This window comes from Rhinopithecus bieti, unplaced genomic scaffold (assembly GCF_001698545.2).
Source record: "Rhinopithecus bieti isolate Rb0 unplaced genomic scaffold, ASM169854v2 scaffold_64399, whole genome shotgun sequence".
NCBI lineage: Eukaryota > Metazoa > Chordata > Mammalia > Primates > Cercopithecidae > Rhinopithecus > Rhinopithecus bieti.
In genome coordinates, this window is record NW_016824323.1 from 97,538 (window position 1) to 114,165 (window position 16,628).

Genomic DNA, 16,628 nt, shown 5'->3' on the forward strand with positions numbered 1-16,628 from the left:
GCCAATAATGGGAACCCAACAGAGCCTGAAACTCAACTTCTTCTCTCAAACCAGAGCTTAACATCGCTTCCTTCTCATCTTCATAGTTTCATCTTGCACACGGCTTTTAAATTTTATTCCATTCGATGCTTTACATACCTTTCATGATGGGGAAGACAACTAACTGGTTTTACGTCTCAACAAGCAAACAAAAAAATCTGTATTAATTAAATTCTATGGGGTTAGGACAAAAAGGCACTGATAGTTCATTCTGCCAGTTCGGGCAGAATGTCATTACATGCAGACAAATTCTGTGCTCAGATTCTGTAGTAGGCCATAGAAAAAACGAAGGCTCAAAAGGCCAAATGTGAACATCATCCCTCTTTTTTTTTTGAGATGGAGTCTCACTCTGTCACCAGGCTGGAGTGCAGCAGCGCAATCTCGGCTCACAGCAACCTCTGCCTCCCGGGTTCAGGCTATTCTCCTGCCTCCGTCTCCAGGGTAGCTGGGACTACAGGTGCCCGCCACCGCGCCTAGCTAATTTTTGTATTTTCAGTAGAGACGAGAGTTTTACCATGTTGGCCAGGATGGTCTCGATATTGACCTTGTGATCCACCCGCCTTGGCCTCCCGAAGTGCTGTGATTACAGGTGTGAGCCACCGCACACGGCCTCCCACCATCCCTCCTTTTATGAGAAAAGGAAATGCTCATTTTCCAACTTTATTTTATTTATTTTTTATTTTTTTGAGACGGAGTCTCGCTCTGTCACCCAGGCTGGAGTGCAGTAGCCGGATCTCAGCTCACTGCAAGCTCCGCCTCCCGGGTTCACGCCATTCTCCTGCCTCAGCCTCCCGGGTAGCTGGGACTACAGGCGGCGCCACCTCGCCCGGCTAGTTTTTTGTAGTTTTAGTAGAGACGGGGTTTCACCGTGTTAGCCAGGATGGTCTCGATCTCCTGACCTCGTGATCCGCCCGTCTCGGCCTCCCAAAGTGCTGGGATTACAGGCTTGAGCCACCGCGCCCGGCCCATTTTCCAACTTTAAAACTGGCTATACTAGAAGTAAAACTCCCCCAATCTAGGAAACCCTGGTATATTTAATGCCTTTCATTGTATGCCTGTGTATGTTAACATTTGTATATGTAATTAACACACAATCTACTTAAACCAACAATAAAGCTGCAGATGAAGACAGGTAACAACTTCAGCTGTAGGATCTCAACCAAGGCAAGTCTGGATTTATTGCACAACAGGCTTAACATGAAATTTGTAGCTGCTTTGTCAAGTCCCAAACGTCACTAGACTTAATCACTATCTCCTGCTATGAGAGGATTTGCTATCCTTTCTTCAAATGGTTTCTATTTATCACCATAACAAACACAATCACTCTGTTTCACCTACCAAACTTCAGTTTAAAAGTGGAGACACTTAAAACCTTACTTCACTCATACACACGGAGATAACTCTGAGCCCCAAAGCTCCAAATATTTTGGATCAGTCCACAGCTGAACAGAGTTGTGTTTTTTCTTTGTATTTGCAGCACCTATGTGGTTTTTAAAATCAAATGAAATTGGAAAAACTAATTTTCCTCTTGGAATATTCCTCTAAATCCCCGAAGGCTCTTTTCAAGCTAAGGACAGAAACAAAGGAAGTAGAAACCTGTTGTATTAGGAAAATGAAGAAAATTAAAAACAAAGAAGCATTTTTTCCCCAACGATCAAGGATGGGGGTGGGGCACAGTAGGTGCTTCCATTAGCCCTGTGCAGCACTGTCCCCATATTAATTCTTTCATATTAAATTTCTACATCAATGTCTTCGCTTATAAATAGGGCATACTGCAGAAAATATTTCATGTGATTCTCAAACAAAAAAGTCAGGTCGTTCTTCCCACTGCACTTTAGCCTGAGCAAAAAAAAAAAAAAAAAAAAAACGTGCTCAGTACTCCTGCAGCCTGTACTCAACCTCCCCATCTCACTCTTAAGATTATAACCATCATGCACTGAAATGTCTTACTTCACACCGGGGAGATAGCCAGAGGGTTCCAAACCAGCTATCCACAGATGCTCCCTCTGTGCAACAGCAGCAGCCTCCACTCCAGTCAGAAGCAGATTAAGGACACAGCGAAGGCAGGGAATCATCTTATTATCCCAAATGTGAAATCTACAGCAGGGATGTGGGACTGTTTTGCTCTCTGTTGTTTCCCCGGGGCTTACTTTATCAAATCAGTTTTCATAGAAATTACAATATTCTGCACCCCTATTTCATCTTTACTTGAGCTGGGTTAATTACAATAAGCAGGTTTGGGAACAACAGCCTTTTTTTTTTTTTAAGACAGAGTTTCATTCTTGTCACCGAGGCTGGAGTGCAATGGTGAAGTGGTGCGTTCTCAGTTCGCTGCAACCTCCACCTCCCGGGTTCAAGTGCTTCTCCAGTGATTCTCCTGCCTCAGCCTCCCAAGTAGCTGGGATGACAGGCGCATAACACCAAGCCTGGCTAGATTTTGTATTTTTAGTAGCGACTGGGTTTCACCATGTGTTGGCCAGGCTGGTCTCGAACTCCTGACCTCAGGTGATCCATCTGCCTCGGCCTCCAAAGTGCTGGGATTACAGGCGTGAGCCACTGCGCCCGGCCCAGTCAATAATTCTTTATATTATCTATTAATTAATGTGGCTCTGGCCCCTGATACACCAATTATTTCTTCCATGTATCAATCATCCACCCCCTAGGAAGGGAGGAAGAGGAGGGGACCCTTATATCTTCCTTACGGATGTTGAAAGAAGTAGAAATAATTAGGTAAAAGGTCTAATTTTTAAACTTGTATTATTTTTTATTGAGACAGAGTCTCAGTTTGCAACCCAGGCTGGAATGCAGTGGTATGATCTCAGCTCACTGCAACCTCCACCTCCAAGGCTCAAGCAATCCTATCTCTTGAGTAACTGGGACCACATACGTGTGCCACCACACCTGGGTATTCCCCAACATTACTGTTCATTCAGCCTCAAACTCATCTCCCCATCTGAACTTATTTGGATTCCATCAACTTTTACAGACAGGATCTCATTCCGTTACTCAGGCTGAAGTGCAATGGCGTGATCATAGCTCACTGCATCCTGGGCTCAAATGATCCTCCCACCTCAGACCCTCCCCACTCCTCCAGTAGCTGGGACCACAGGGGCACAACTACGGTGCTCTGCTAATTTGCAGAGACAGGGTCTTGCTTTGTTGCCCAGGCTGGTCTTCAAATTCCCAGTTTCAAGCCATCCTCCTGTCTCAGCTTCCCAAAGTGCTGGGATTACAGGAATAAGCCAATGTGCATGGCCAACTTTAGCGTTTAAATCTCATCTAGTAATTTAAATAAGGCCACATATAAAGTGGCCATATAGGGAAGTAGAGAATCCCCTCCCAGCAATTCACCTTTTCCTTTTCAGTTTTATATTCCCAGTCAAACCACAAGACTAAAGCAAGGAACAGAATGCAGACTGCTCTTACACATCTTCAGCGAAGAGCACAATTCACACTGAGCAGAAATAGGCATTCAAATATTTTGATGGCAAATTTTAATACATCAAGTTCTGTCAGCAATGAGGAACTGCCCAAGTTATTTCATGGCATCAAATACTGCTTGGCCATCAACCAAAACATCTTTTAAGGAAGATAACGGCCGGGTGCAACGGCTCATGCCGGTAATCCCAAGCACTTTGGGAGGCCAAGGAGGGCAGATTACTTGAGGTCAAGAGTTCAAGACCTGCCTGGCCAACATGGTAAAACTCCATCTCTACTCGAAATACAAAAATTAGCCGGGTGTGGTTGCACGCGCCTGGCTACTCCAGAGGCTGAGGCAAGAGAATCACTTGAACCCGGGAGTCAGAGCTTGTAGTGAGCAGAGATCGCGCCATTGTACTCCAGCCTGGGCATCCCAGCCAGATTCTGTCTCCAAAAAAAAAAAAAGGAAGATAAGCAACATTGTTTAATTTCATGAAAAGAAACTTTAGCTGTTTGGCTGCAACTTGCAGGAAAAGTTGAAGCCAAATTTTTTCATGATATTTACAGTTATGGGCACATACGTTACAACATAAAATTTTCTATCTCTTTCAAACCACCTTCATGTGAAAGAGCCCCCCATAAATAGGTCTGGAAGATGTAGCCACCCCTATCACTCCCATCTTAAGGGTCAGAAATCAAGTCAGTTAAGTGACTTGTCCAAGGTCACACAGGGTAACACTAGGACTTAAATCCAGTTGTTATTCTGTGGCTCATGGTCTTACCTATACCAAGAAGCCGTGAGCATTTTTCAAGCTACTCTTCCCCTTTCATCTCCAAAATCCCCCAACGGTCCCCACCCCATCTATATAATGTGGTTGGAAAAGTCCATCAAAACTCAACATTTGCAGGCAGGCACAGTGGCTCACGCCTGTAATTCCAACACTTTGGGAGGCAGAGGTAGGTGGATCACCTGAGGTCAGGAGTTCGAGACCAGCCTGGCCAACATGGTGAAACCCAGTCTCTGCTAAAAAAAAAAAATCAAAATTGCGGGCGCCGGTGGCTCAGCCTGTAATCCCAGCACTTTGGGAAGCCGAGACGGGCGGGATCACGAGTCAAGGAGACCGAGACCATCCGGCTAACAATCCGTGAAACCCGTCTCTACTAAAAGATACACAAAAAAAAAAAAAAAAAAAAAAAAATAAGGCCGGCCGAGGTGGCGGGCGCCTGTAGTCCAGGCTACTCCGAGGCTGAGGCAGGAGAATGGCTAAACTCGGGAGGCGGAGCTTGCAGTGAGCTGAGAACCGGCCACTGCAACTCCAGCCCCCACTGCACTCAGCCCGGGCGACAGAGCAAAGACTACCGTCTCAAAAAAAAAAAAAAAAAAAAAAAATCAAAATTACCCAGGCGTGGTGGCGGGCACCTGTAATCCCAGCTACTGGGGAAGCTGAGGCACAAGATCGCTTGAACCCAGGAGGTGGAGGTTGCAGTGAGCCTAGATCGCACCACTGCACTCCAGTTCCGGCAAAAAACCAAAACATACAAACAAAAAAAACCCCTCAACATTTGGGGCAGGGGGAGGCATTCTATGGCTTGAAAACTAAGAAGTCTCCTTTGTTTCTGCAAAGGAATGAAGGCAGAGCTTGGGCATCTTCTGAGGGTCAAACCTAACTTGCATTAACTCGTTGGAAGTTGACAATCAGGCAAAAGCTAGAATTGGTCCTTAAATCCACTGATATCGACAGAGGCCAGACTTAGTGTAAAAATCCCCACTCCATTAATGCCAAATTGCTCTGAGGTGTCGGGGCCAGGGTGAGAGGGCATGGGGACAGGAGCAGGAGGTGGGCTCCATTCCCAGCAATCTGGAATAGAATATGCCCAGAGGATGCACCTCACCCTGATACTATGAGATCATTTCAAGAGATTAACAAAACTCAAAGCTTTCTCCCTCGCTAAATTATCATTCTGGTAATACTTATTAAATTAATTTTGGAATGACAAGCAGTTTTTTGCAAGATGGTTACACTCAGTTTTTGGCTAAGAGACCAGAGCCCATTTATGCTTTTTAATTTTCTCCTTAATGACTTAAGACTCCTTAATGACTTAGGTCAAAGCAAGAAGATAAAATAAAACAAACAAACAAACAAACAAAAAACACATGTAGAGGCTGGGCACAGTGGCTCACGCCTATAATCCCAGCATTTTGGGAGGCCAAGGCAGGTGGATCACCTGAGGTCAGGAGTTCAAGACCAGCCTGGCTAACATGGTGAAACCCCATCTCTACTAAAAATACAAAATTACCTGGGCATGGTGGCATGCACCTACAGTCCCACGTACCTGGGAGGCTGAGGCAAGAGAATGCTGGAACCCAGGAGGCAGAGGTTGCAGTGAGCCAAGATGGTGCCACTGCACTCTAGCCTGGGTGACAGAGCAAGACTCCATCTCAAAAAAAAAAAAAAAAAAAAATTCAGGCAGTAAATTTAGTATTAAGCAGATTTTAAGGATTAATCTCAAAAGCTACATTTGTCAGTAACACATGTTATTGTCACATAAATAGCAATGTGGAAAGAGTGCTAGACTAGGAGTCAGGACAGTTTCTGATCAAGTCATTTCATACCCCAGGACTCAGCATTCCCATTTGTAATGGAGAAGTTTCTTCCATGAAGACTTAAGGCCTTTCTTGTGACAATTTGATTCTTCTTCAGATGCCTCCTCCAATGCATGCACAGACACACAAAAACACACACAGACACAATACCATGACATTAATGCTTACTAAATATTCTAGTTGCAGAGATTAGACTGTTCCATTGAGCAAGTTGATCTGCTTCCTTGATATGCCACAGTTTCCCTTCCTCTCCCCAGCCCCCACACAATATCCTGGCTTTAAAGATTAGTGATGGTGGCAGGGCACAGTGGCTCATGCCTGTAATCCCAGCACTTTGGGAGGCCAGGCGGGTGGATCACAAGGTCAGGAGTTGGAGACCAGCCTGGTCAACACGGTGAAACCCCGTATCTACTAAAAATACAAAAATTAGCGAGGTGTGGCCGGGCACAGTGGCTCACGCCTGTAATACCAGAACTTTGGGAGGCAGGCGGATCACCTGAGGTCAGGAGTTCAAGACCAGCCTCACCAACACAGAGAAACCCTGTCTCTGTGGTGGCTCATGCCTGCAATCCCAGCTACTCGGGATCACACCATTCCACTCCAGTCTGGGCAAGAGTGAAACTCCGCCCCCCCAAAAAAAAAAAATTAGCCAGGCATGGTGGTGCATGCCTGTAGTTCTAGCTACTCAGAAGGCTGAGGCAGAAGAATCGCTTGAACCCGGGAAGCAGAGGTTGCAGTGAGCTGAGATCACACCACTGCACTCCAGCCTGAGTGACAGAGTGAGAGTCTGTGTCAAAAAAAAAAAAAAATTAGTGTTTTCTAGTGGAGGGCAGTGACTCATGCTTGTAACCCCAGTACTCTAGGAGACTGAAGTAGAAGGATCACTATCACTTGAGGCCAAGAGTTCAAGACCAGCCTGGCAACAAAGTGAGAACCCCGTCTCTACAAAAAAATTAAAAAGAAAAATTAGCGGTTTTCAAACACATCATATAAAATGTAAATAGGGGCCAGGTGAGGTGGTTGATGCCTATAATCCCAGCACTTTGGGAGGACAGGCAGGAGGGTGGCTTGAGCCCAGGAGTCGGAGACAAGCCTGGGCAACATGGTACAATCCAGTCTCTACAAAAAGAATTTTTTTTAATTAGCCAGGCTTCGTGGCATGCACCTTCTCTTAAGGTGGGAGGATCACTTGAGCCGGGAAGGCTGAGACAGCAGGAAGTTGTGATTGCACCACTGCACTCCAGCCTGGGTGACAAAGCAAGAGTCCACCTCAAAAAAAAAAAAAGTTTCCAATTGCCTTCAATTGTAGGGCACTGTGCTATAAGACTATATGTCAGCTCTAATCCTTCCAACACCGCAAAGAGTTACCCTCATTTTACAGATGCAAAAACTGAGGCAAAGCAGAATCTAACCTAGAACCAGAGCACTCAAGCAAAGCCAAATAATTAAATGGACACTTGATTAAGACTGCCTATCAGGAATCTTACTTTTTTCCAACTATTACCCTAAACTTTCTACTCTCCTGCTCAATGCTTATCTACAACATTTCTGGAAGCATTTTCAGTACAAATCTATTGATAATCCTAAGTAACAGAAATGTCTCCCTTTGACATTGATCTCAGAGGGCACAGACCAAAATGTGGAGATACACGATCTAAACTCCTGACTTCCTTTAAGTGCCCCACACATGGTAATAATGGCTGCTGAGCCACTCATTCACAATTCTCATTTTTAAAACACCAGTGCCTAAGTAGTCATCAAATCTATACTCAGCAGCAAAACTTAAGTGCAGATTTTTTTATATAACACCCTTTTAGTAATTATCCCAATCAGTCTCAAAAGAGTATGAAACGACTTCCCCAAATCCACTGGCATTTCAAGAAAAACATTTTAACTGCAAAAGGTTAGGACAAGAACAAAATGGCTGGCCAAACCTTCCAGAAGCAACAGCTATAGGATGCAGCAGCCAACAGATGTTTACAAAGGCTCTCATTCTCAGGGGCACCTGACCTGACTGACCACTCAGGCTCCAAAGTCCATTCAAGGGCCCGTGGAATTCACAGGGTGTCAGAGCCAGAAGGGTATGTCCTCAGTCTACACAACTGATCTGCATCCACTTTATTCTTTTTTGTGCCCACCGCTCTATTTAAAACCTATTAATGTTGACAAAACGTGCTATTCTGCAGAAGCTCATATAAATGATCACAATCAAGAATTATGCCCCCTTGCAAGGCGTGGTGGCTCACGCCTATAATCCCAGCACTTTGGGAGGCTGAGGCGGGCAATCATTGGAGACCAGCCTGGCCAATATGGCGAAACCCTGTCCCTATGACAAATACAAAATTAGCCAGGCATGGTGGTGCATGCCTGTAAACCCATCTACTTAGGAGACTGAGACAGGAGAATCGCTTGAACCCAGGAGGCAGAAAGTGCAATGAGCCGAGATCAGACCATTACACTCCAGCCTGGGCAACAGAATGAGACTCCACCTCAAAAAAAAAAAAAATTATGGCCGGGCGCTCAAGCCTGTAATCTCAGCACTTTGGGAGGCCAAGGTGGGCGAATCACGAGGTCAGGAGATCAAGACCATCCTGGCTAACACGGTGAAACCCCGTCTCTACTAAAATACAAAACTAGCCGGGCGAGGTGGCAGGCGCCTGTAGTCCCAGCTACTCGGGAGGCTGAGGCAGGAGAATGGCGGAAACCCGGGAGGCGGAGCTTGCAGTGAGCTGAGGTCCCGCCACTGCACTCCAGCCTGGGCGACAGAGCGAGACTCTGCCTCAAAAAAAAAAAAAAAAAAAATTATCCCCCCACCCTTCATGACAAAGGACCTCATTCCCAATAATCACAACTTCAATATGCTAACATAATTACTGAAAACAATATTTTTATTGCTAAAGACTACTACTTCTATGTGGAAAATTGTTTTTGAGTGAAATACAACTGGCTGCTAATTTTTTGTGCCAACTGGTAATTTAACTACAGCTTCATTAAAAGCAAACTCACGGCCCGGTGCGGTGGCTCACGCCTGTAATTTCAGCACTTTGGGAGGCCAAGATGGGCGGATCACGAAGTCAAGAGATTGAGACCATCCTGACCAACATTGCTAACCATCCTGGCTAACTCGGTGAAACCCCGTCTCTACTAAAAAAAATTACAAAAAAATCAGCTGGGCAGGCGCCTGTAGTCCCAGCTACTCAGGAGACTGAGGCAGGAGAATGGCGTAAACTCGGGAGGCGGAGCTTGCAGTGAACTGAGCAGAGATCAGGCCACTGCGCTCCAGTCTGGCAACAGAGTCTCAAAAAAACAAACAAACTCACCTGGCTGGGTGTGGTGGCTCACACCTGTAATCCCAGCACTTTGGGAGGCCAAGCTGGGTGGATCACTTGAAGTCAGGAGTTTGAGCCCAGCCTGACCAATGTAGTGCCACTACACTCCAGCCTGGGTGACAGAGCAAGACTCCCTCTCAAAAAAAAAATAACCAGAACTCACCTGATGGGAATTAAAGTTCAGGTTAGGAACCATCTAGGATTAGAAAATCTACAGTAAGGATGACCAAAAACACTATTAGCCTAAGTCTAATAGGAGTATCTCTAAAACTCAGGTTTGGATGGGAGTTCGTTTTTGTTTTTGAGACATAGCCTTGTTCTATTGCCCAGACTGGAGCGCAGTGGCACAATCCTGGCTCACTGCAACCTCCGCCTCCCAGATTCAAGTGATTTTCCTGCCTCAGCCTCACTAGCTGGGATTCGCCCGGTTAATTTTTGTAATTTTAGTAGCAAAGGGGTTTCACCATATTAGTCAGGCTGGTCTCCCACTCCAGGCCTTATGTGATCTGCCCACGTCGGCCTCCCAAAGTGCTGGGATTACAGGCATAAGCCACCGCACCCGCCCTGGATGGCAGTTGAGTGGGATTGTCCCCCATTTCATTTCATTCTACCTTCAAAGCCAGTTGTAAGCAAACTGCATTTATCTACACCATGAGGAAGGCAAGAAATGGCGTGGGAGAGGCAAAGACTTACTTTGGAATACAGTTTAAGTCAAACAGTTTCAAATGTAAAGGGACACCACTAGGCCCCTACTCCTCCCACTTTTTAGGTTGACAAGTCAGAGTCTTGTCAATCAAAACAGTCAATCTGGTTTCAGCCAACTCAGTTTGTGAGTATAGACAAAACCTCAAAAGGAGGGGAATAATTTAGTATTGAACAAGTAGGAGGTCACATCAGCTTCAGAGGAAAGATGGATCAAGCTTACTCTTGCAAGCCACAATGCACAAAAGGTCAAGAAGAAAAGCGGTAACAGAGTAGGCTTCAATGGGTGGCATCTTGCTCCCTTAAGGCAAATGTAATTCTTTATCATTATCTTTCTCTTGCTCTCTTCCAAAATGGCAGAGATAGCAAAAACAGCCTTAGTGAGCCAGGCCTTTAACCTTTATTAGTTTTATGGGTGGGAGTGGGAGAACGGGGGAAGCAGTATTTTGAAACTGCCTGCATAGCATAGAATTCATCTCACCCTTTTGCCTAAGTGTCAAAACTGACACTGAAATGGTCCTTTATTTGCTAAGAATGAATACAGACAAAATAAACCTTGCCCTGTGTGGAGAACCGGATGGAGAAATGGCAAACCATGTGACTTTTAGCACCAGAAATAACTCGGAGGGGGTTAAATTTTAGACCTACAGAATTAATGAAAATTCCTCTTGAACCAGAAAAACTTACAAACACATTTTACCCTGGCAAACCACTTCAAAAAACATTTTAGCCATTTCACCTCACTGACAGCTTCCACAAGAGCTAACTCCCTTACTCTACATGCACGATTATTAGTTATTTTTTTCAGTAAAAAGACAAAAAGTCCAATTATGCTCATAATTTTACATGTGAGAAGAAAGTTACAAACATATTAAGTAGTACTTGAGAAACTACACATTTTAACCTCCTGAGATCCTTCTAGAAAATAACTAACGGCCAGGCACAGTGGCTCACACCTGAATCCCAGCACTTTGGTAGGTCGAGGCAGGCAGAGAGCATCTTGAGGTCACGAGCTCAAGACCAGCCTAGCCAACATGGCGACCCCTTGGCTCACCGCAACCTCCGCCTCCTGGGTTTCCCCATTTCAAGTACACCTATTTCACTTTGAAAACAATGTTGGCCGGGCGCCGTGGCTCCCGCCTGTAATCCCAGTACTTTGCGAGGCCGAGGCGGTCGGATCACGAGATCAGGAGATGGAGACCATCCTGGCTAACACGGTGAAACCCCGTCTCTACTAAAAATACAAAAAAATGAGCTGTGCCTGGTGACAGGCGCCTGTACTCCCAGCTACTCGGGAGGCTGAGACAGTAGAATGGCATAAACCCGGGAGGCGGAGCTTGCAGTGAGCCAAGATGGCGCCACTGCACTCCAGCCTGGGTAACAGAGTGAGACTCCATCTCAAAAAAAAAAAGAAAAAAGAAAACAATGTCAATGATAAAGAACAAATACTATTGTCAAATGAAGACCTGGCAGTCTAGAAAAAGTGCCCGTTTTGTTCCCAAATATCTTGTTTTCCAAAATGTATATTCCTAGAATTGGAAATTAAAATCTTGTATCAAATCTATGCAATCCCCAAATAACTGTAGTTTATCTTTTCAAAGGAAGGAAACTGAACAAATAATCACAAAAGGTTTCCCAGACAGTGCTGATACCACAACAGCCTCCATATTACTAGCACAGTTCATGACACGTTGTGCCTTCAAGGCAACCTCATCAGTACAGGCTTGCCAAACTAGCCATGGCCCCCACTTCCTGAAGGTCCATGTTGAAAAATCCATTCCTATGCACTTTAGTGGAAATAGCTTAAACCCACAAAGGCTAAACAATTAACATATCAATAATGAACATTTCCCTCCTATATATTTTTATCAAGCATTCTCTGAATTCAATAGGCTTCCAAATGTCTACCTGCTGAACTGGATTCAAAGCAGCAAACTCTGTAACTATTTCCAAGGCACGTAAAGTTTGGTTTTCCAGCCAGTAGGTGAGATGTCTGCACTCAAAAGACATATTCACCCAGTAGTGTAGAGCAGGTTGAAGGCAGGTAACAGAAATATAGAATACCCATTTCTATTCACTTTCTCTCCTTGTCCTTACTTAAAAAAAAAAAAAAAAAAGCTGTTGAAATTAAAATAAATAAAAAAAATTCCAATTTAAATCTCAATTTCAGCTAGAAATTCTCAAAGTTTATCATAAATTTCACCAACTTAGTTACATCTGCTCACTTCTAAAGAAAAAAAAGATAGGACAGTATGAAATTTGTATTATGCTTTTAAAAATATTTTGGTATGGATTTTATAATTTAAGCAAGAACATGCATATAATTTAAAAATAAGCATGCATACACTGAGTACATGCAGGCTCGAAAAAACTTAAGACTTTGGGAAAGGAGAATAATATACACTGGTGCTGAATACAGGTACAGTCCCATTTATGGTGACTTGCAATATACAAAACAGAAATTCACACAACCACCGATTATTTTAGGCAGCAAACCTTGTTCCAAGAGTCTGAAGCCACTTTAAGTTTCCTGCCAGGAGACAGTCCCAGGGAGTGCTCAATGTTCAGGGTCAAATCAGGTTGGAATTCTAGAACTTTTATCTTCAGGTGGCATTTTAAAACCCAACACAGGGACCACATGGATACTACCAACACCTGCACCCCTTTTTCCAACCACAGACTCCAGAAAATTCCACCCCGGGACCCGCCTAACTGGGAACAATATTGTCATCCTCGGGTGGGGTGGGCTACAATGTTTTCCAGGTGGCAACAATGTCACCCGCACTGCCCCTCACCACTAGTGACAGAAGCTTTCCTGGGTTCAAACCTTGCTCAACTTCCCGCCATTCACAGAATCCTGACGCTCAGCTTAGGCACAGAACACACCCAGGATTTCTGCTCCTCGTGTCGCCTCCAAGGCTGCAAAGGGCTCATGTCCTATGTGCCAAAAGCAAAACAATGCTAAAAGGCCACTTGTGAGCAACCGGAGCAGCGCTCACAACTCCCTAGTTGTGAAACTCTTCCTCCAAAACTCAAGCGAAGACCCTTCTCCATGACCAGAGGGGCCGTGAACACCCCAGCGAGTGCCTGCAGGGAGAAGAGCAGCCGCCGGCCAGGCCAGGCCACGTCCCCAGAGCCGAGGCAGGCTCCGGGCTAGCCGGGCGGCAGCACAGGCCCGTGGCGACTCTGCCTGCGCCCGCCTCTCCCGGGACCCGCGGCACGCAGCGGGCCCGAGGCCAGCTGTTCCGGGGACAGCGGCCTCGGATTCCCCGCCCGGATGCTGGCTGGGCCACGGAGCCTGTAGGTCTTTCGGACTCTGGAGGCACAGAACTAGTGAAAAGCCCCAACTATGCTGTTGAAATAAGCCAAAGAGAGTAGCAGCAAGCAAGTCTCATAATTTCGTTGAAAAACCCAAAGATTTCCAGGTTATCATCACTACGGCTTAAAACCAATTGCTCAAAGCCAACACCTCACTTGCCAATCCTAAGGAGACATTTCCAAGGGGACGCTTATGGAAGAAAGTCTCCTTGGGCGAGAGACCCTGCAGGCTGGGGTAGGGTGTTTGGGCCTCCTTCCCAAGGTCAGGTGGCCTTAGTCACTATAAGGAAAAGGTGCTGCTCTGAATTATTTAATGGAGCCTGTTGACAAGGGAAGTAACTCAGTTAAGGAGCTCGTCTTAAAAATTGAGGTAGACAGTATACACATTAAATAAGTGGATTTAGGCATTCAGTATACCACAGTCAAGATATGGGCCTATCATCCTCCAAATGTAAATGTCCTAAAGCTCCTTCCCAGCCAGAGGGATGTCTTTTTAAAGGAACAATACTCTCAAACTGTTAACGTGATCACTTCCTTCAAAGAAAAGGAATTATTTAAGCTGTGGGTGGAACCGTTTATGAACCTCACTACCTGGCAGTGCTTTCTCTCCTAAACACTTGTCTTCTACTCAGAACACTGGTTTGTCACCTTTAATCTCAAATTTCTGTCGTTCTAAATCCAGGAATGAATAAAAGGGCCAAACAATTAATTTCCAAAACGTTTTTAATGAAAAGCTAAAGAGAGCAAGTAGAATCTTGCTCAAAACTGTGCAAATTTTATGTTAAGTATTAGTTACTTCAACCTGACACTGCACATGCTAAAAAGTGAATCTGAAGTGCTTCGGAGTACCTCCCACCCAGGGTGAGTGGAGAGCCTCACTTCTCAATTCACACTCCCCAATGCAGTTTGAAGGGTTTTCTAATTTTAAAAGTGAATAAATCTTTTACAAGTCTGCCAACACTGAGCATCTACTGTTTCAGTCTAAATAAAAATATAGGTGGATCTTTAACTAGAAATATAAACTGACATTTAAACTAAAAGCACCTCTCAAGGAGGGAAACTCCTGGATTCAACCCCATTCTGCTCGCCCTGCATTTGATCCCAATCTGCAAGTGAACTGGCTCCATTTTTCTGTTCCTGGGATTTGGATCGGTATTTTACACCTCAATCATTCATTTTTCTAAAAGTGCTTACAGAACATGAACCCATAATATGTTAAAACTAGGAGTCCATTCAAAGTTTAAAATGAAAACTGCCCCTAGCTTCTTACCTAGAAGAAACTCTTTAAAAGGAGATGCCCACAACAAGTAGATTAGAATTTCAACTTTTTCCCAACAGGAGAAGCCAGCTAAAGGCCATCAGGCAATGGCTCCGCCCTCCTCCCCAAATAACAGGTTAGGAGTGGAAAAGGTAGCAGCGCTGGGCTCACCTTTGCGGTGCTCGGTACCCACTCTCCAGCTCACACAGGCCATGACCCCACTATGGTTTTAAAGCCTCTGCAGTCTCCAGCTTACCCTATCAAGACTTTCACCCACACCCTCTCTCACCGGTCTACAGGTAGATCGCCCAAGTTACTGACCCCCCTCCGGCAGAGCCCACTTCTCAAGACTTTTGGCCCGACTTTATTGGGTTCGGGGGAGTAGAAGATACTCGCGTAATACCAAAGGAAAGGAGAAAGGGTTCACACGGTGTGAAAAATAAGCAAAAGTTTACTCGACGGCCCAAAAGGCGAAATCAAGCTCGAGGGTTGCGATGTAGCCTTAAGACCCTTCGCACTCCGGCGTTCCAGCAGCGTACGGCTGCCTTGGTCTTTTCTAAGGAAGTCGAGGCCCTGGTTGAGCCGGGTGGATACCTCCTAACCAGGGAAACCGGTTCCTGTAGGGCTTGGAGTCCGGGCAGGCGGGCGCGGCCCAAGAGACTCAGGCGGGTGAAGGTAACGTCGTCCCCTTATTCTGCTTCTATCTCGGGGTGGAGCCGTGGGCCTATGAACGGCGATTTCACGCTAGGAGAGTTCAGGGGCCAGAACACGCATTTCAAACAATATAGGAAGCAGCCGCGGAGAGAGAAGGGCTTAAGACGGGGGCCTTTGGCCCTCAAAGATCCACAGACTCTCCCACTCTTACCCAACATAAGGAGGCAAGGACTACCATGCTGTCCCAGCAACAAAAAAACCAGTCTTCCCCTCACAAGTGCGCACGTGGAAACCAGGTCTACGGAGGCACACCAACTCCACGCACTCACCCACACAACCACCACACAACCATCTCTTACGGGCTCACGCCCTATTTTAAAGGCAACAACCTATGACTTTTCCAAACAAAAATCTGAAAATAAAGGAGCGCCTTCTCATCACGTTGGGAGGCCTCTGGGGTGGCCGCGCCAGGAGGGCCACGTCTACACAAACACACCTCTGTCTTCCCAACTCATGCCTAACTGAAGACGATTGCCGCGTTTTGCCACACACAAACTAAAATCGGAAAAGGGAGGATCCCACGCTATGGGATATTTCGGGACCCCTCGCGACACTTACACAGAATCCACTTCCACAGACTTCCCAGGTCATGATCTACTTTGGTAGCGAGGACTGCCACGTAGCTAAAGGAAATACAAAGCAAATCCGGAGAAGGCCTCCTCCCCTCGCTATGGGACCGGCCGGGAGATCCCTGTTGAGCACACACGCAGTTATCTGGTGAACACAAACACACGCCCCACGCACTCACCTCGTCGTCGTGGTGCTGGCAGAAGCCGAGGCGCTCGGGAAACACTGAGAGGATGGAGAAGGGCGGGCCGGGAAAGGGAGGCCCGAGCCCCAGCTGCTGCGCCGCTGCCGCGGCACCGGGACCCGGCGGGCCGCGCTCGATGTAGTGGTCCTTGGTGAGGCGCACGCGCTGGTGCGCTCGGACGCAGTTGTCGCACAGGTGCTCCTGGCAGTCGAGGCAGCGCGAGGAAGCTGCGTTGCCCTCATCGCACGAGCTGCAGCCGTGAGGCCGGCGCAGCAGCAACGCCGACGGGGAAGCGGCCGGGCCGCCGGGTGCCGAGCGGGAAGCCGCGGGCGGCTGCGGTGCCTGCGGGAGTGGCGGTGCGGAGGCGGACGCGCGCGGGTGCGCGTGGTGACCGTGGTGCCGGTGGTTGCTGTGGCCGCCGGCGCCCGCCGGAGCGCCGGCGCGCCCGTTCTTGGGCGGCGGCTCGTCGGCAGTGGCCACCACCGCGTCAAG

At 46.6% G+C, this 16,628-nt stretch overlaps 1 protein-coding gene across 1 annotated transcript in view; it reads right to left on the reverse strand.

Moving 5' to 3' along the window:
• Positions 1 to 16,622, reverse strand: part of TRIM71 (tripartite motif containing 71) — an 80,861-nt gene extending 64,239 nt beyond the window's left edge. The window contains exon 1 of the mRNA XM_017862238.1: positions 16,134 to 16,622. The gene's annotated coding sequence lies outside the window, so the exon portion shown is untranslated. The remainder of the gene's footprint in view (positions 1 to 16,133) is intronic.
• Between the last annotated feature and the right edge of the window lie 6 nt (positions 16,623 to 16,628).